We start from the raw sequence: 12,500 nt of genomic DNA, 5'->3' as shown, positions 1-12,500 counted from the left end.
TTACTTGTGTTTCGCCACGTGAAATACCTTTACCACTATATAAATGGCGTGGAAATTAGTTACGTTATCAGTCATGTGTAACAGTCTTTATAATGATGCTAGTTCAGTGCCCCGCAGTTTGTTTACTAACTTTGCATGTCATATTTCTATTCATGTTTATATGTCCAACAGATCACAAGCAGCTTGATAGTAAGTGCAATGCTTAAATGCAGTACAGAGTGCTTGTACTATTTACAAATCAGGGCCTTCTCTTCTGCTTAACAAATTGCAGTATGCGGGTAACTAGAATTAGAAAGTAAAACCACATAGCAGGGTGCTTTTGACAGCTGACTGTCAATTTTCTGTAGTGTTCAGGAATGATGGAGCCACCTGTAACCTTGTTTGTGTGCTATAAATGTACACAGACGGCCTTGATCATGAGTAATAGTTTTGTTCTTGTGTCGGGAAGGGTGAGGGAGATCTTCACAGCTATAGCCATGTCTGCTACAGTTTCATTTTATGGCAAATGGTTATGCAGTAAAATAGTCTCAAAGTCTGTGGCCTTTCATGCCCTGCTCTCATGGTGACCTCAGTTTCAATACCCCTCCACTTCCGTGCTTGGGGTGAGTCCTGTCAATGTCGTCATTGTCGGCAGATTCATAGAGGGCTGTTGTTTGAGGGACGTGGTGGCGGTCTCCACTCTGGGAGGGAGGCTCACTCAGTCTGGCTCCGCGACTAAGCCATTATTGTCGTTAGTAGGGGGCTTAGTAGGTGGTGTCCTAAGTACGTTAAAACAGAACAGGCACCACTGAATACCACCAAAGTGACTCAGCAGCAGTGCAGGGTCTCCTCTGGTGTGTGGCCTCCTGGCGACCTAACATCGATGGTTCCCTGTGGACTGCCGATGCTGGAACTACGACGGATGAACCCGGGTGTGGCCGTGTATGGGGGAATCTAAATGAGCGGCGTGGGAGTAATGCCACTGAAACGGTACAGATGATGGGGCAGCAAAAAAAAAAAAAAAAAAAAAGTTATGCAGTTGTATTATTGGTTATACCTTTTTTGTGTTGGCAGTTTGTTTCACGGGAGATTGGTTGAATGCTGTCAGCATAAACTCTCTCCGTACGATGGAATGCTCTAGTGTTCCTGACGTACGGCATGGTTCCGTACGACGGAACGCAATAGCAGTTTCAACAAATAAAAAATTACACATTTTCCTCATGAGGTAGCATAACAATCGCAGCTACATGGGGCATTGCGAACGTGTCAAGGGTCAAACAGAAAGTTTCATCCTGAGATTCCGTTACAACACACTCACCAGCAAGCGATTGACTTCAGCACCGCACATGACAAGCTAATCTGCATATGTATCGAAAATGGCATTGCAGGCGATACAAATGGAAATGTTTTGGAGCAAAATATATCGTGACAGCGGCTTTTTACTGCTACTGAAGTGATTGAAATGCACAAACTGAAAGTTCCAACATCTATGTGGATGATGAAGACGTTGAATAAAGTATCTGCAGTGAAGAAAGCTACCAGCAAGAAGGTACTGACAGTGACTCAAGATTCGGAGAGAAGTGAAGAGGGAGGGAGGTGGGCGTACACACAACGAGAGAAGTACCGTGAGCTTCATTTAGTTATTTTATATTTTGTATTTTTTATGATTTTTTTTTGTAACCCTAACAAACAAGCCGTCTATAGGGAAAAGCAAGGGAGAAAACTATCTGTCCCAAGTGAGTTAAGCAGCTGTCTTTACCTTCTGCCAGAGTCAAATATCAGGTTATTGTTTGTTTTGTTGACTATAGTTTACCATGGGCACTAAGTCGGTATTCATGGGGGTCATATTGTTGTTTGTTTTGCTGGCTAGTTTGCTGTGGGTATTAAGATGTTCTTCATTAGGGTTTTGTTATAGTTTGTTTCATTGGCTTAAGTCTACTGTGGTCATTCATGAGTTACCTTTGCATTTTTGTTGTTTTTGTTTGTATGTTTGAATTTTGTTTTTGTTTTTTGTGATGGTTGTTATCTGATACCAAGACGATTAGCTTTCTACTTACATGAACAGTATAAAAGATTGGAGCTGGAATTTATGGTGCACGTTTTCCTAGAAGCTGGTTCAGCATGGAAACTTTCCATTAAGCACAAAAAACCTCAGTGATGTTGAATACTTTTCAATGCACACAAACGAATTCAGTGTTTTGTGAAAATACCCAAGTGTTTGAGTGCATTGGTATGAGATGATGCAGTTTTTGTGATGGATTTGCGTTTGTTTGTTTCCAGCAGCAGGCAAAACTATGTTGTGGCAAGCTGGATGTAATGTACAAAAACTGACGGTGTTTAGCATAAAATATATTTAATGTTAGTGCATGGAGTTGATCATGTTAAGCATAGAGTGTGTGAACTGACTGTAATCAACTGTGTTTAGTAACAGATTTGTTCAGTGTTTATCTTATATATGCAAAGTGTATATTTTATAAGTAATACTAACAACATTTTAATTATTTTTCAACATTTGCACGAATTGTTGTATACTGATGCTTACTGTATGTTTATTGTGTTTGCAGCATTAAATGATGATTCACTCGAGAGGTGACAATGATGATAATGGTTATGATTTAACAACGCAACCAGAATCAAGCAGAGATCACTGGTTTATACCGTCTGCTTGTTGTTTTTGTTGAAATGGACGGTTAGTTAATATGATGTTGACCCCTCACCCCCCATACCTCCTTTTTTTTTTAATTATTATCTTATCAAGTGCTCAAACCCAAGAAGGCTCAAATACAGTTGGTTCATTCAGCACCATTGTACATTTCTTGCAGATTTGATCGTAACTAAACCTTTGTTAACAAAAAAGCATCGGATAAAAAAGTAGATCAGTGACATACAAGCTGAAATGCCTGTGTTGAAGAATAACGTTAGTGAATATCATGGGCAAGTCTCTGATTTATGTTGATTGCCTGTTGGCCATAATCATGGTTATCGTCCAACAAAGAAATGGTGCCTCAGCTTTGGGGTGTTCTGCTTGTCTTTGTGTGTGTGTGTGTGTGTGTTTGTTTATTCAATGTTGTTCTTTGTGTTTAAATACCGTTAGTGCGTCTTTATATAATTGTGTCATTGAGTTTGCACGCCATTATTGTGTGTGTATATACTGTTGTTGTGTTCTCAATGTGTAGCATGCACCTAGCACACGTAAAACAACCCATGGCAACAATAGGATAATCCCTGGCAAACACTATGTAGAAAAAATAACTTTGATAATGAAATAAACTCACTTACAAGCAGGAAAAAGAAATGTGGCTGTGCGTTGTCCCTGGGGAGAGCAGCCCGGATTTTACACAGAAAAACCTGTTGTGACAAAAAGCAGTACAGTAATACTGTATGATACAATACAGTACAATACAAATCAATTCAGTACAGTACAGAACAGAACAGTGAGTGTGTGCCTCCAAGTTATGACATGTCAGCCACACTCAGACGCCTTCTATGAAGACTGCAACACTGATATCATCAGACATGGTGGTCTACCCAGCATGCAAAGCAGCTCACAGTGTCATGCATCAAGTGGTGTTGTTGTCTGTATTCAAAACCTTGTTTCATGTTACCCATATCTGTAAGAAATCTTCAAAGAGGATGCGGCGAATGCAACCAGAAATGTTTACAAAAAGAAACGAAGAAAAGGCAGGTAATATACTCAAGGGAGGCCACTCTTGATTTATGTGATAGGACAGAAATATTGTGGACTGAACAGGAACCAGACCTGGCTGGAGTCTGCACCAGTGGGTCATATCTTTAGATTGGGTGTAATATTTGGGGGGAAAATTCACTTTTCATTTACCTCATATCTGCAAGAAATGTGCACACTGAAGGAAGTAATTGTGAAGTTAATGCTCAGCTGATGAAATGACCAGGTGTTTGTGATACGCAGAGTGTACAGAGATGACTGCCTCAAGTTTTTGTAATGTGTTATCTTTGAATTTTATTTGTGAAGTGAATACATGTTGTTGTTTTTTTTGTGACAGAGTGAAGGATAGTGGAAAGGCGGCAATAACCCAACAGATCCCAGAGCGATTGAAGCCAGGTGTTGGACATGTATATATACTTTGTCAGAACTTTGTGTGTTTGTGGTAAACCATTTCCCCAATTTATTTTTCCGGTGAGTGCAGTGCAGCCAGACTATTTAGACAGTGGCCAGCTCCCGCCTCTTCATCGTAGCCAGTGTGATTTTGCAAAGTCAGGCGTAGTACTTGTTTCATACCCCCCATGTTCACTTTATTGAGTGATCAAGACTTTTTTTTCATTATGCCTTAGCTGTATGTACAACTTACAAGCCCTTTAAAAACAATGGTTATGTTAGAGACATGACCTATGCAGCTTGTGTGTAGCTGTATGTACAACTTACAAGCCCTTTAAAAACAATGGTTATGTAAGGGACATGACCTATGCAGCTTGTGTGTCTGCTTTAGTTAACAGGTTTTGAAGTTTTTCATTCTTTACACCTACCCAAATTTGGGCAGCATCTTCAGAGATGAAGACAAAATGGGTTTTCAGCGGACAATTGACGAAGATGTGCGGATGCAAGCAATTCTCCCATGAGACTATCAGTTTACACTGGAGTTCATTTGACTGTGCTTTAAGGGAAACAGTACAAAATACTTAAATTCATGGAAGAGCATTAACAAACTGGCATTCTGTGCACATTTATGCACCAGCCACCATTCTGTTGGTCAATCTTGCGTGCATTCTATGCACTAATCAACATTCTGTTGACCAACAATGTGTGTATTTTATGCACAAATCAGGATTCTGTTGGCCAATTTTGTGTGCATTCTATGCACTCATCAGCATTCTGTTGGCCAATCTTGCGTGCATCCTATGCACTAATCAGCATTCTGTTGGCCAACAGTTTGTGCATTTTATGCACAAATCAGGATTCTGTTTGCCTACCTCATGTGCATTGTATGCACTGATTGGAATTCTGTTAACGCACCTTGTGCACATTTTATGCACTTATCAGCATTCTGTTCGCCATCCTTGTTCTGCAGTCTTTTTTTTCCTACTTAACTCGAGCTCTGGGACGACTTTTCAAAAAGGTGCTGAACCATCATGATGTTACCCTGACCACAAAACTCATGATGTACACTGCTGTCATCTTCCCGTAACTTCTAGACAGCTACAAAATGTAGATGGTCTTCAGGAGGCGCTTGAAACAGCTGGAGAGACTCCATCAACGAACCCTGTGCATCATTCAGTATGGCAGCAGGACAAAGTCACCAATGAATAATGATAATAATAATAATAATGGTATTTACATAGCGCTGAATCTTGTGCAGAGACAAATCAAAGCGCTTTCGCACCAGTCATTCACACACATGCATAACACTAAAACTGTAGAAACTAAAGACAATGAAGGGCAGGCAAGGGAGGCTATCTTGGGAGGAGGTGGGTTTTAAGGCCAGACTTGAAAGAACTAAGTGTGAAGACTTGACGAAGCGAAAGAGGAAGTCCATTCCAATCGCAAGGTCCAGAGACAGAAAGAACAGCGGCCAACAGTCGAGTGTTTGAATCTGGGTATGCGTAGAGTGGATCCGAAGCCGATCGTAGTGAGGAGAGGTGGAATGTAGAGGTGAAGGCAGCCACAGAGATAGGAAGGGGCAGTTTTGTGAATACATCTACAACATAGAGTGCTGATCTTGTACTTTATTTGGTGTGAGACAGGGAGGCCTACAGGGATGCAGACGTTCTTGATAGGACTAAATCTGCCTCAGTCAAGACAGTGATGCTGAAGTCACTGCTCCATTGATCCTAAATCAGCTGCTGTTCGGAGAACTAGTGCAGGGGCAAAGAAAAGGAATTCACCACGCCAACGATATAAAGACAACCAGAGAGACAGCCCACAGTGGTGCGAAATCGCCCCTGCTGAATTTGTCACAGTGCAGGACAGATTATGCTGGCGTGCTCTTACAAGAAAACTATCAAAGACACTTGCAGCAAGACTCAGCCAGCTCAGTTTCTGTTTCTCAAGAAGGCGTCACTGTTTCGGACAAAGCCATATACGCTACACCACATCTACTAGGCAGATACCTGACCAGCATAACCTAACGTGCTTAGTCAGGGCTTGAGTGTATGCATTATATTTGTGTACCTATACGAGTGGATTTCTTCCACAGAATTTTGCCAGAGGACGACACTCTCGTTGCCATGGGTTCTTTTTCGCTGCGCCAAGTGTGTGCTGCACACAGGACCTCAGTTTGTAGTCTCATCCGAACGACTAGATGCTCAGTTCGATTTTCCAGTCAAACTTGGGAGAAAAGGTGTGAGTGGGATTTGAACACAGACCCTCACGGACTCTGTATTGGCAGACAAGAATCTTCAGCATTCTGCCACATTCTTCCGGTCCTGCAGCCAGAGAACGTCGCCACAGAGCAGCATCTGCCCCTGTAACATCAGCAGCCTTCCAGTTCCCTGTGTGCTGATCGCTCTGTGAATCCAGACCTCAGCAGCCTTCCAGTTCCCTGTGTGCTGATCGCTCTGCGAATCCAGACCTCAGCAGCCTTCCAGTTCCCTGTGTGCTGATCGCTCTGCGAATCCAGGCATCAGCAGCCTTCCAGTTCCCTGTGTGCTGATCGCTCTGCGAATCCAGGCATCAGCAGCCTTCCAGTTCCCTGTGTGCTGATCGCTCTGCGAATCCAGGCATCAGCAGCCTTCCAGTTCCCTGTGTGCTGATCGCTCTGCGAATCCAGGCATCAGCAGCCTTCCAGTTCCCTGTGTGCTGATCGCTCTGTGAATCCAGACCTCAGCAGCCTTCCAGTTCCCTGTGTGCTGATCGCTCTGCGAATCCAGACCTGGCATGCAGACCCACTCCAGTGTGTGCGTAGATCGTTTATTTATTTATAGTCTGTTCATCAAAGGTGATGACATTAGACTGAAAATAAATATTATTATCGTCATTTGGATTATTATCATTTCTACCATAATGATGATTGTTATTATTAATTAGAAATCGACATTTCTGTATATTCAAATGAAAAGGGGTGGGGGGGGGGGGGGAGGATGCTAAGAAAGGAAGAGAGACAGACAGAGGGAGAGAACAGAATGTGGAAAAGATAAGAGTACAAAATCTAAAATGGAGAGGGTGAGTGTCAGTGATTGGAAAAAGAAAAAACATATAATATTGGAAGGGTGTGTTTGAGAGGCTGGATGGGGGGGGGGGGGAAACAGGATTAGGACAAAAAGAATTTCAAATATTGTATGCACTACTTCTGTAGATTATTATATGAAAAGAGGTTCATGTGGGGACCTACAATAAACAATCAACTGGACTATTTAACACATAGCTAGCTAACTTTAATAAAGAACAGTTTGAAATATATAACTTTTTCCAAAAAAAAATGTTAACATCTGAAACTGGTAACACGTGTTCCGTAACTTCTGGAGGCAAAAAAGGTTTCATTACTAAACAGCGGGTTAAAACGTGTTCTGCCGTGTGTGCGTAGACAGCTACACAGTCACATGATCCTGGAGACTGAGGGACAGCCATGGATATTAATGCTTGTGCTTATGCAAGCGTAGTTTTTTTCTTTTGATATTGATCGGTATATTTCTTAGCTTTATACGTAGATTCTTAATCTGTATGCACATACTGGTGTTTTTCTTTGAATTATGCATGTGTCGGTGGTGGTGTTTTTGAAAATAAATATTGATGTGTTAATTACTTTGTTTATAGAGTGCAAACCTAAACTGCTCCCTGTTGTGTTGGCAGGTACAGATTTGGACCTTCCATTGGTTGGGTTTGTTTGGGGATTTTTGCCTCTAGGATCGTGGACAAAAAGCCTGTTCCCATGGGGCAAAACCTCACTGACAATGTTTGTCCAGGTAGTGCTTAAGTGAAGGAGTACAGGCTCGTGATTTTTTGTTTTTGTTTGTTTGTTAACTATTGCCAATTCACCCATTTTTTGTAGAATTTCAGTGACTTGCGGTTTGTCTGTGAGCTTTTTCTATCTCCCATTGCCCATAGCAGTGTGCTTTCATTATTTTAATCAGTGGGTGAATAGGCAGGTAACTGATGGTAAGTAGGAAAAATAAACAGAACAAAGAATGGATGTGGTGGATTGTCTTTGTTGTGATTAAAATGAGAAGCAAAATTACTTGGGGGAGGAACAGCTGAATTGCAAAGTTGGACATAGAAATATTGCATTGACCATTCCTACTTTTTGAAAAAAAAAAAAAATGAAGAGAAAAATGTTACAAACAAAATGACAGAACATGTTCCATTTGTTTCAAATGGCAAAAGAACAACAACAAAACCATCAAGCATATAAACATTGCATTGTAATCAGTAAGTATGAAAATATCAAAATTGATTTAATAAAAAAAAAAAAGGGAATGGGGGGTGTGGAACGCCAGTGCACTGCTCAGTACATACTATCCAGCTTTGTTAATCAGCTCTTCCTCCCCCAGGCAGGCAAATGTAAAAAAATGAATCAAATCTTTTTTTTTTGGGCTGCCCCATCACTTGCATCGTTTCAGTAGTATAACTCACACACACACCGCGCTCATCTCTATATCCAACACAGCCACACCTACGTTAATTTGTCTGCCGCAGTTTCAGCACTGGTGTAATGTGTCGAAATCACCTCCCTGTTCGAAAATTCACTCAGCTGCGGGTAAAAATAGGTGCGTGATATAACTCCCCCCCCCTCCCCCCAAGCCCCTCTCACTCCCACACTCCCCTGCTCAGGGTTTGTTTTTGAATGGGCTAAAATCACTCCACACCTGTTCCATAACTCCCCGCACACAAACGGATGGAGGGGAGTGACTTTGATCCTAAGTCAACATACCCCCACCCCACCCCACCCCTACTGCTAAATTAACAGCCCTATGCCCGTATATGCTCCCCTGTAATTTGTAATGGAGAATGGGAATTGTGAGGGGAGGAGGTGGGGGTAAATGCCAGCCCAGAACAACCTCCTCTTCTTTTCTTGATAGTTTGATGAAACCTGTACACGAACAAGCACAGTATGATCCCGGGGGAAATTCAGATGGAGGGGGTCGGGGGGGAGGGGGTGGGGGTGTGGTGTAGTTTGATGTTGGTACACCGGAATCTGTTACTGGTTTGCTAGTGAAAGGAAGTGATTTTTGTCACACTGTATTGCCATGAGAGTGTTTAGTTCTGCTGTTGTTTTAGTTTGTGTCTTTGTTTCAGTGTTAGTCAGTCGGTTGGTTAGGTGGTTGGACTCACTCACTCACAGACAGAGGGTGGTAGAATGGATAAGACACTCAGCTGCCATTATAGAGAATCCATGAGGTTCTCGGTTCAAATCCAGCTCTCACCCTATCTCCTAAGTTTGACTGGAAACTCAAAACTGACCGTCTGGTCATTAGGATGAGACGATACACTGAGGTCCTGTGTGCAGCATTCACTTGGCGCACTGAAAAAGAATCCATGGCAATGAGAGTGTTGTCCTCTGGCAAAATTCTGTAAAAGAAATCTATTCTATAAACATGCACTCAAGGCCTGACAAGCGAGTTGGGTTATGCTGCTGTCAGGCATCTGTCTAGCAGATGTGGTGTAGTGTATATAGATTTGTCTGAATGTTTTGATGCCTCCTTAAGAAACTGAAACTGAAACTCACTCACTCACACAACAAACACACACACACACAATACACACAACTTAACCACCCCCTCCAATATACAGACACATAGATAACACACACCCACACATTCACTCACTCACACAACAGAAGCACACATAGACACAAACACACGCACACACACACACACATGCTCATACATATTTAACTATTATGTAATAAAGCGTTAAAACAAAAAGCTCTTCATGTTCATATGATTTCTGTATCAACAGGAAGCAGCAGCATCACCCAATCACCACGTTTAATCAAGAAGGAAAAGCCCTCTAAAAGGCTTAGGAAAGATGATTTTTTTTCAACTGAACGTGACCTACTTTGATGAAAGAGAAGTAAGCTGGTAAAAGTTAGCCTCTATTTTGGTCAATATGAAGATGTAGCCATGTAAAGATGGAACCATGTGGGAATAGCCCTTTGCCAGTGTGTCCTGTAGTATTGTATGATTGTCAGTCGTGTCAGACTATGACTATCCGAACAGAGGGGGCAACTGCTGTCCCGACTACCTGGGCTTGAATTTTATTATAGTGGAAAGTGTCTTGCCCCAAGTTACATCCCCACTCTCTCGGCCAAGAGGGTTTTAGGATACTAGGCGTTGGGATGATTCCCAAAGGCCAACTTGCCCCCAAGGCTGCAGCACTGAGAGCCAGTGCTATTTTGCCTCCTAGTTTGAGAGTCATAGTCCTTCACAAAAGACAAAGCTGTAAATGATTTCCCATAGCAATAGAGAAACCCTTGGTGATACAGTTCTCACTTTGCTGTTGGCCCAGCTATAAACTTATGTGAATAAGCGCTTAAAGTGTTGGACTTTCAATCTGAGGGTCCCGGGTTCGAATCTCGGTAACGGCGCCTGGTGGGTGAAGGGTAGAGGTTTTTCCACTCCCAGGTCAACAAAAGTGCAGACCTGCTTGTGCCTGAACTCCCATAGTATGTATACGCACGCAGAAGATCATATAAAGATCCTGCAATCCATGTCTGCGTTCGGTGGGTTATGGAAGCACTCCCCGAAAACGGGGTATGGCTGCCTACATGGCGGGGTATATGTATATATATATATTATATATATATATATGTGTGTGTGTGTGTGTGTGTGTGTGTTCGACAGATACAGCTACCTACAGTGTTGGTCAGCCGGGAAATCTGAGACAGGTTAACTATCTCTGGGCAGGATGAGGTTCGAACGTAGTATCTCCCACCGAGTCGTCACTCCCTGACGCTGCTACCACTTGGTCCCGGAGGTTGGTCGACACTTGAAAACTGGCTGTGTGCGAGCAATGGTTATCGCAGCCGCGGCCAAGATCAGCTGACAACAGACCTCTCGGATGTAGGCATTATGTCAGTCTCCTTGACGAACATTTTGTGTTTGGGAAGATAAGTCAGGCCTCAAAAACTACAACATACAAATGAAAAACGGGGGAAAAAATGATCACAGCTGACGTCCGACGACACATATAACTGCTCTGCATTGTGAGACCTTTCTGACAGTGGGATCTAGTGAAAGATTAGCATCCTACATTATTGCACCTATGTATAAAACGATATTACCATTCGTAGATACTGTAACCCATTTTGGGTGCATTTTTACTCTTGTTTTGTACGGTTTTTTTGTTGTTGTTTTTTAAAACTCAGTTTTGATGCAGATTCAGTCACTAAAGTAACATGCCACCATTTTGCTTTTTTCCGTTTTTCGTCCCACAAACCATGGAAATGTGACCAACAGGTGCAATAATTTAGGATGCTAAAATTACTCTGACAGTACAGGCTGCTCGTTCCAAATTCACTCGTCAATTCACTTCCCTTGTACTTGTTACATGTACAGTGTAAGCAGTCTTCCTGGATGCGCTTTGTAAAAATGTAAGCAGTCTATGCTGCTGTCCATAGTATGAAAAATCGGAAGTAAATAGTCTGACCAACGAATGATGAGCGCCCAATGGCAGCCGTCAGCCGGCTCTACCCAGGTAGGCAGCCTGTTGAGTAAATGACCCTGTGTTTCTAAACTGAGCGCTTAGAGCTTGGTTTCTGGATAGGCGCTGTATAATTATCCATATCAATCAATCAATCAATCAAATACTTTGTGATTACTATCCTCAGTGAAAATGTACATAAAAAAATAGTCTTCAAAATTTTCGTTATCAAACAAAATGAACGCCGAATTTTAAAGTTTGTCTGTGTATAATACAGCCCAGATGGGCGAAAGTTACGGTTGTCAGTCTTATATGTGTAAAACTATAAAAACAGTATAAACGAAACAGCAAAAATTCGTGGCAGCAGCAATGGGAAGTAAGGAGCGAATTTTGCCTGAACCACTAAGTGATAGAACAGACTGCGGCACAACTGAGTACTTGACATGTGCATTGAGGGAGAGTGTTACCAAACAAACGCCGGTGTTTTTTTTGTTGTTGTTTTTTTAAGCATTTTTTTTTTTATAAAGTTAGTTTGTAAATGGTGCAGGACATGACATCATGGGGGTTCCTGATCAATATTCATCAGTGTTCCTGTTCCATACTCATGCTGTGTGTCTTGGCGCATTTCCAAGCCATTGAAGTTTGAGCATACCAGACGAAGAAGCAACCGGTTGTTTGGTGTTGGTCCGTCAACAAGTCGTTGAAAATATTTTGGAAATCCTTTTGCAAGTGGGAAAGACGAAGTTGTGTTGTAAATCACAGTTTGTTTGTTGTTTGTTTGTTTTTATCCTGAATTGTTCTTGTCAGTCAAACATTTCATAGTTTGGGTGTACGGATAAAGCAGCAAAAGTTACGTCCTATCCATACTGTAGTCCGGCTGTCGTTCAGCTCTGTACATGGGCGGCTCTGGACGGAAAGACAGAGACTGACATTGTGTGTGTAGTTCGAGAGACAGAGTCTGCATCTTAGA

General features: G+C 42.1%; 2 protein-coding genes across 2 annotated transcripts in view; both read left to right on the top strand.

Annotated features, from left to right (window-relative positions):
• LOC143301471 (xanthine dehydrogenase-like) overlaps nt 1-7,003 on the top strand; it is a 71,153-nt gene extending 64,150 nt beyond the window's left edge. Inside the window, exon 34 of the mRNA XM_076615782.1 lies at nt 1-7,003. This exon is cut by the window's left edge and continues 587 nt beyond it. The gene's annotated coding sequence lies outside the window, so the exon portion shown is untranslated.
• Nucleotides 7,004-12,248: 5,245 nt separating this feature from the next.
• LOC143301358 (uncharacterized) overlaps nt 12,249-12,500 on the top strand; it is a 10,478-nt gene continuing 10,226 nt past the window's right edge. The window contains exon 1 of the mRNA XM_076615578.1: nt 12,249-12,500. This exon is cut by the window's right edge and continues 341 nt beyond it. The gene's annotated coding sequence lies outside the window, so the exon portion shown is untranslated.

The sequence above is a fragment of the Babylonia areolata genome, chromosome 27 (genome assembly GCF_041734735.1).
Source record: "Babylonia areolata isolate BAREFJ2019XMU chromosome 27, ASM4173473v1, whole genome shotgun sequence".
Classification (NCBI taxonomy): domain Eukaryota; kingdom Metazoa; phylum Mollusca; class Gastropoda; order Neogastropoda; family Buccinidae; genus Babylonia; species Babylonia areolata.
The sequence above is the reverse complement of the archived record's forward strand: the minus strand, read 5'-3'. Positions and strand labels throughout refer to the sequence as shown.